Source organism: Malus sylvestris, chromosome 5 (genome assembly GCF_916048215.2).
Source record: "Malus sylvestris chromosome 5, drMalSylv7.2, whole genome shotgun sequence".
Classification (NCBI taxonomy): Eukaryota; Viridiplantae; Streptophyta; class Magnoliopsida; order Rosales; family Rosaceae; genus Malus; species Malus sylvestris.
In genome coordinates, this window is record NC_062264.1 from 23651501 (window position 1) to 23659241 (window position 7741).

Here is a 7741-nt window from a genome sequence, read left to right on the forward strand (position 1 = left end):
TTGGGGGGGGGGTTCGGGACAAATTTTTTTTTTCTTTTCTTTTCTTCCTCCCTCTTTTTCTTCTTCTGGGTTGAGGGGGGGGAGGGACACATTTTTTTTTCTTTTCTTCCTCCCTCTTCTTCTTCTTCCTCCTCTTCTTCTTCTTTTCTTTTGTGTTGCTGGGGTTGGGGAGGGGGGTTAGGGACAAATTTTTTTTTTCTTTTCTTCCTCCCTCTTCTTCTTCTTCTTCTGGGTCGCTGGGTGGGGGGGGGGGAGGGACAAATTTTAATTTTTTTTCTTTTCTTCCTCCCTCTTCTTCTTTTTCTTCTTCTTCTTCTTCTTCTTTTGGGTCGCTAGGGGGGGGAGGACAATTTTTTTTTCTTTTTCTTTCTTCCTCCCTATTCTTCTTCTTCTTGCAGATCTGGGGTTTTTTTTTTTTTTTTTTGAGAAAATTCAGGTTTTAAAAAAAAATTAAAAAAATATTTTATTTGCCACGTGGCTGACATTTGGCAGCCACGTGGCACAAATGTGGCAGCCACGTCATCATTTAACGGATTAATGGATAGAAAATCTAACGGATGTATTATATTGAAATAAAGTAGTACTTGAGGTATGAAAGTGAAATGTTTTAAAGTTGTTGTATGAGGTTGAAATGGACCCCAAACCTGAGGTATGAAAGTGTAATTTACCCTTATTTTTTTGTTATTTCTTGTTCTTCCTCCTACTTTAACCCATTTATAGATTTTTTTTTAAATTTTTATAATCAACCTATATCACAGGTTAATTGTATTTATCTATTTATATAACATATTCGTTTTCATAGTCAACCTGTCACAGATTAATATGTCTTGCTTGTAGGTATATTATGTTTTTTTCTACCTTTTAGTTAGGTTTCATATCTCACTTATAGGTATAATATACATTCATATATTTGCTACTTGAGTTGGGGTAGAATGTTTTGCAGATAGATTTATGTTAGTATATTAATTTTTTTTTGTTTATAAGATATTAATTAGATATTTTGGAGTTGAAAAATGCATAATATTAAAAGATTTTAATTGATTTTTAATATTTTTAGAAAATATAAAAGGAGTATAAAAGAAATAAAAACATATAATTAGATAACGGGAGTCACTCCTAAAAACACTCTATGTTTTTGGACCTGGATCTAAAAGCCCCTTGTTGTATTTGGTTAAATAATTTTCTGACTGTTGTTGTTCTTAGACTTAAATTTGACATGTATGATTTTGAAATCGATATATAATTTTCGTCGTAAGTTCTTCTTTTAAGTTCCAAAAAAAAAAAAAACCCCTAAGAAAGAGAGTTTTCATACTACTATTGAAATTGCTAGTTTGCATTTCATTTTGTAAAGCATGGGGGGACGTACTTGATCTTGAACGGTCCTTTTCTTCTTCAAATTTTTTTGTATTTTTGGGTATTATTTTTTTTAAGCATGGTTGATTCTTTAGACTAAAGTTTACCCTTCAATATAATAATCCACCGTTATTTACTTAATTATAATTAGGCACCTTCCCATTTGTTTCGTGTTCCAAAAACAATTTTTTATATATAGGCACTGACGCAGCCCTTACAATGTTTTCCCAACTATTTTGCTCACTCACTTAAAATTTTGTCCTTTCCCTTTGTTGGATAAAAAGAAAAATATAATTCAGACCAAAATAAAAATAAAAAATATATATATATATATTTATAAGTAAAATGATGATATACATTTATTAAATTATTTATATGGACGTCGTATTCGTAATGACTCATATCATACCTTACAATAATTACTTAACATATCCTTTTGATCTAAATGGGTAAACTACCAATAGCCGGACGGCCACGATTAAGAAACTAGAAAAATACCTTCGTCACCCTTCCATTTTACCCAACTTTCAAATCATTACTTAACCTACAAATGCAATGTGCCATTTGAATCTATACTCCCAAATGATGTTCTAATTAACATATATGTCAAATATTTGAAGAAAAATAGTTCCTGCACGCCCTTTTTTTATTTGCATACACTCAAGAAAAAATGTATGCATAAGTCGCTTCTCTATTTGAAAGAAATGATCATTTACAATGACAAAACTTAGATTTCAACAAAAGTACAAGTTAAAGCTAAAGTACAATTTAAGGCTTTGCTGTGTATGAGATTGGGTATGATTCAAAACTCATATCTAGATTTGTATATATAAAACATTTAAGTTAAGTGAATTTAAGTAAACAAAATTATAAGAGTTAAACCACTCCATCACTTTTAACCCAAAAATGAGAACTTAGATACATTGCGTTGAGGGGGGGGGGGGGCAACGATTCAAGTTGATAGATATCTCCCTCTTTTATTTATTATATATTTTACATATGAATATACATATGATTTAGCTAGAAGAAGAGGGCAGGGCAGGTAGGGGGAGTTATAAAAGCACCCCCAGCGAGGAGCTTTATATGGGACTAAAAAAGTGGTGGATATAGCCCATTTTAGAGCTATGAGGAATCTTTGAGGCTTTATAAAAAAATCTCTCCCAATGAGAGTCTATATCTTTCGAGATCTATATGGGGCTATATATATTTATTTATGTAGTAATTTGATTAAGCAATGATGTTTTTTTTTTTTGTGTTAGCTTTTCTTAAATTGATTTTTGGACGTGCTATCTTAATTTCTTTTTGTGGACCTTTCAAGCTAAAAAGTTCAAAATGTGACAAAGTTAGATTTAATCACTTATAAATTGTTCATTGGATTAGATTCTCTTATCTCAATCTCATCCGTTGATAGAAACAAACCCCCACTTCGCCCTCTGAAATAATTTGATTTTTCACGTATAACACAACAATTTACCTAGCACCAATTGGTAAATTAGTATCATACAATTTTGAAAAAAAAATATTTGAAAATTTCATCCACCAATGCCCATGAACGTTAAATCAATTTGAAATTTTAATTCTTATGGAATTTAAAACAATAATTAATTAGCCAAATTGTAAGAAAATAAGAAAAAAGAATTAAAAAATAATAATAAAAGGAGAGTATAAGTGTGTTCGCAAGTGGAGTGAGAGTGATAGAATTTTGTTCATATAGGTTGCTACTTTTTTTGTGGGACCCACTGTTTTTTGGGGTTAGATGTAGCCATATTTTATGCTACCTAAGAAATGAAGTTGTTAGCTCCAGTGATAGATCTAGCCCCATTTTCCGGCTCATTGAGAATGAAATTTCTTGCTAAGGCTTGAAATGTCATAGCCTCATGGAGGATAAAGCCCCTATTAGACCATCTCCAATTGTTGGGCTAAAAGTCAAATATTTTAGCCTGAAAAATTTAGCTTTTAGCCCAGAAAGAACTTTTCTGCTCCAACCGTTCTAGCCTAAAATTTTAGCCTGGGATTATTAAAGAATAAACTTAAACTATTTTTTTTTGTTAAATTAAATTTAAAAATAAATAAACTAATATGTAGACTATCGTAAATTAAATTTATGAACATTTTAATCTACAAAATTTTAAATTCAGATAAATATTGAAAAAACTAAATTCCGATTTCTGGGCTAAATTTTGGGGGGAATCTGGCCTTGGTTTAGCGTTTAGCATTTAACATTTAGCATTTAGCCCAAAATTTCCTCTTGAGTTGAAGTGGGTTTGGGGGGAAATTTACCTTTTAGCCCGGAAAATTTAGCTTTTAACCCAGAAAGAACTTTTCTGCTCTAACCGTTCTAGCCTAAAATTTTAGCCCGGGATTATTAAAGAATAAACTTAAACTATTTTTTTTGGTTAAATTAAATTTAAAAATAAATAAATAAATATGTATACTATCGTAAATTAATTTTATGAACATTTTAATCTAAAAAATTTTAAATTCAGATAAATATTGAAAAAACTAAATTCCGATTTCTGGGCTAAATTTTGGAGGGAATCTGGCCTTGGTTTAGCATTTAGCCCAAAATTTCCTCTTGAGTTGAAGTGGGTTTGGGGAGAAATTTTGGGGGGTAATTTACCTTTTAGCCCACCATTGGAGTTGGTCTTAAGGATGACATGCAGATTCAGAAGAGGAGGACCCATTTTTATTAAAGGAAAACTAATGAAAAGAGCTTGAAAACTTTGAGTTTTAACGATAATGACAAAATAAAGGGTAAAGTGAATAGTATTATGATCAACTTTTTAGTGTAAAAATATGGTTTTTCATTAAAGTAAACAATACTAAAAACTTTTCGTTAAAATTATCTAATTGTACATAGAAAATAAGGTTAATACTGAAAAGGACATAAAGTTGACTGATATTGTGATATGGACTTTTGGGATCCATCGCCATCATCCGAGCGACCACCACCTAACAACCTCATCATCCATCCATCTCAGCCACACACACTCTCCTTTGATTCGTATCCTCTGCCTTCTCTCTCATCTCATCCCCCCAAATCCAATCCAATCCAATCCGATCCAATCCAATGACGAAGCGTTTGTACTTGTCCCGCATTATTAATACTAATCATGTACCTCCCTCAACACCAAACTTTTCTCCTTTTCCTACCTGCCTGACTCCTGCTATCTTGCGCACTGCGCCGAGTTCTTAACCTCCATACCCCATTTCCCACATTATTCATTTCAATAGATCAGAAGCTACTCTCCTTTGTTAGGAGAGAAATTTACATACAACAAAATATTACACTGTAGCAGTTTCTTAAAGCTAATTATATAGTGTCATGCATATTAGCTTTTTCAGCTATTTACAATTGCCTTGGAATGACACGCCACAATTATAATATTGCAGTCAAAATTCTTGTCATCTTTTTCTTCTTCACATAAAGCGATAAAGATGGTGTACATTTCTCCAGCGACCAATCTCTTGATGTGCATATAAATTCGCATATAAGGAAAAGTTCTGCTTACACAACAAGAATCATCAACCAGTCACATAGATGGCAACACAACAGACCTAGCAAACAAAACTCTCCTCCTAAGTCAATGCTACAATGTAAAACGAGTATGAAGAAATTGAAAACGATTCTCTTTCTGTTTTTTTGTGGGATCTTATAACTCCGCTAGTAAGATATAAGCATCACTTTGCTCATATATTTATGACAAGGAAAAATGACAAGAATTCGACCCTTACTCTCCTTGCGATTGATTCTATGGAAAAATGACAAGAGTTCAACTCTTAACTCTCCTTGAATTGATTATGTGGAAAATTTTCTCACTTCATTCCTCGCTTGATTTGGAAAAATGTCTTATTTCATTCTCTTACTAGTATTCGTTGTATCGTTGAACGATTATGCATTACAAATATTATTGTTGTTGATCTTTAAGTAAATCTTATATATTATTCCTACCTTGATTCCAATTTCGTTACCTCTCTCATCAACCTATATATACGTCTTCAATAATTAAGTTCTTTAATTTCTCTCTAACAATAAGAGATCGACTCCCGTCATCCAAACTCAGATTTTTCTTTAAAACAAATAAGTAAATTGAAAAAAAAAAGTCCTAACCCATTCTTGATGTCAGATTTTGCGAAAGTCCAAGTGTATTATTGGCACTTTGCAATCCTAAATTATAAAAGTGACGCTGGAGATCATCTTTTTAGATCATATTTTGTGGATTACATGATATGACGATTGATGGTTGAATTCATTTTTTAACTTATTAAAAATAAAATTCAATAATTAACTGTCACATCATGTGGTTTATGAAATATACTTTAAAAAGATAACCTCCTAACATTTTCCAAATATAAATTATATGGGGTCTAATACAACTATATAGCAGAAGCAGGTGAGGGTTAGAAACGAAAATACAGATCTCATTACGAGATACTATCATGTGCCCTAGGAACGAAAATTATTAAGTATTCACAAAAGATGAGAAGCAACTCCAAATTATAATCTAATTATATAGGTCCGTAGCCTGACATTCGAATGTGAAAATACCTCTTCTAGCTAGTCATATGGGTATAATTCCTTAAAAATATAATTAAGATTAATTTAATTATAATCGTACGAATTCTTCCATAATCTCAAAAGAATTAGCATGTTTTTAAGACTTGCAGGAGGGGACATAGCCATGCAAAAAGGAGGACAGCAAGTTGGGTGCTTTTGGTGTTTATTCATCGTATTTGAATTTAAACAAAATTTTAACGTGCATGTTCAGATATTCTAAATATTAATTTTAATTTTTCTTGTCTTGGAATATTATTAACTAAAATATTAACGCGTGATTAGGTAAGGCAGAAAAAGAAGAAGTAGTTAGGTTAGGGTTTAGTTTAGGAAGAACAAATAAGATTAAGAAGAAAATGACACAGTTGAAAAAGAAAGATAAATAATATAAAAGCAGGCATATTGTAGCACGACAGGTACAAATAATTAATTAATGAATTAGGTGAGCTCTTTGTCGCGTTGAGGATAGTAGGTACGGGGCCCAGAGAGCTGAGTGAAAGGTTGGAGGGCCCACCGCCGCAACCGCGCACATGACCTACGTTGGACGGCTGCCAACTACTGCCCTGTACAAGGGGAGTTGGTAGCGTGTTGGAAAGAGACCCTTTCCCACTTTTATTTTCTGATGTAAAAAATATAAGAGAAAGAACAAATAAATAAAAAAGAACATTAAACCCAAGGTCTTAAATGCCGATAATATCGGCGAAATATCACCGATATTATCGGTTTTTCGCGGTAACGATATTTTAATAGGTATCCAATTGGGTTTCGTCAAAATATCGTGATATTATCGATAATATCGCGATATTACCGATAATATCGTCATATTTTGGATATGTGCAAATCAGAGAAGAACGCTGAAGCTTCTACAGCTCCGGCCGATTACAAATGCAAACCTTAGACTCCGATCTAATTACCAACGTGAAGAGGAAAGAGAGAGGAGTAAGTTTATACCCTTGGTTCGCCGTGAAATGGCCAAAGGTGTTCGGAAAGTTTCTCAACAGTCACGAGTTCGCCAGAGTTGGGTGAGCTTTCCCCCGACCTGATCTCGTTCCAAAACCTTGGAAAATTATGTGTATAACACTTAATAACACACACCCAAGCTTCAACTAGAACGAATAGAGTTAAACCCGAAGCTTACCTAACCGGAGAAAATGAAGAAAACTCGCCGGAGGTTTCTGGGTTTCATCGATCTTGCAGAGACAAGAGGAAGAGAGAAAAAGACGAGGTTTTGATGGTGATGTCATCTACGGAACGATGGTGTGGGTGCCGTGTACTAGGGTAATCACGGGAGAGAGAGTGAGAGTGATGAGAGGGTTTCGAGAGAGAAGAGAGTGTGCAGAGAAAGAAAGAAAGAGAAGAAGAAAGAAAGGGGCTCTCGGGTAGGGGACCGAAAACAAAAAAGTTCTTCCCCAAAAAAAATTGTCTCCTTTCTTCAGAAAGGTTCTTCCCCAATAAAAAAAATTAAAAAATTAAAAAATTAAAAATTAAAAATAAAATAAAAAACACACCAAGGAATTCGAACCCCTCCATTTGTCAACCACGCACCTGGGCTTTATCCAACTCGTTATATATGTGTTTATGATTACATATTCAGCCTGTAATAATTATATGGTCGTTAAGATGTCTGCAAGGCTTGCAAGCTAATATTTATTATTTATGATAAATTTCTATATTTAAAAAAACACCAAGGGGATTCAAACCCCTCCCATTTTACTCCTTCAACACCTTAACCACCATATCACTTATGTTTTTTGTGAAAATATGCTAAAATACACTTACTCTACACATAGAGATGACGAAGATAGTGAAAATTTTGAACCTCATAGGAACTCT

At 33.1% G+C, this 7741-nt stretch overlaps 1 long non-coding RNA gene across 1 annotated transcript; it reads right to left on the minus strand.

Moving 5' to 3' along the window:
- Positions 1-6201: 6201 nt before the first annotated feature.
- LOC126623825 (uncharacterized) lies at positions 6202-7344 on the minus strand. The gene is made up of 3 exons (XR_007623898.1): positions 7047-7344; positions 6860-6965; positions 6202-6527 (listed from the first exon to the last, which is right to left on the minus strand). It is a non-coding gene; the product is annotated as an uncharacterized LOC126623825 (long non-coding RNA).
- Between the last annotated feature and the right edge of the window lie 397 nt (positions 7345-7741).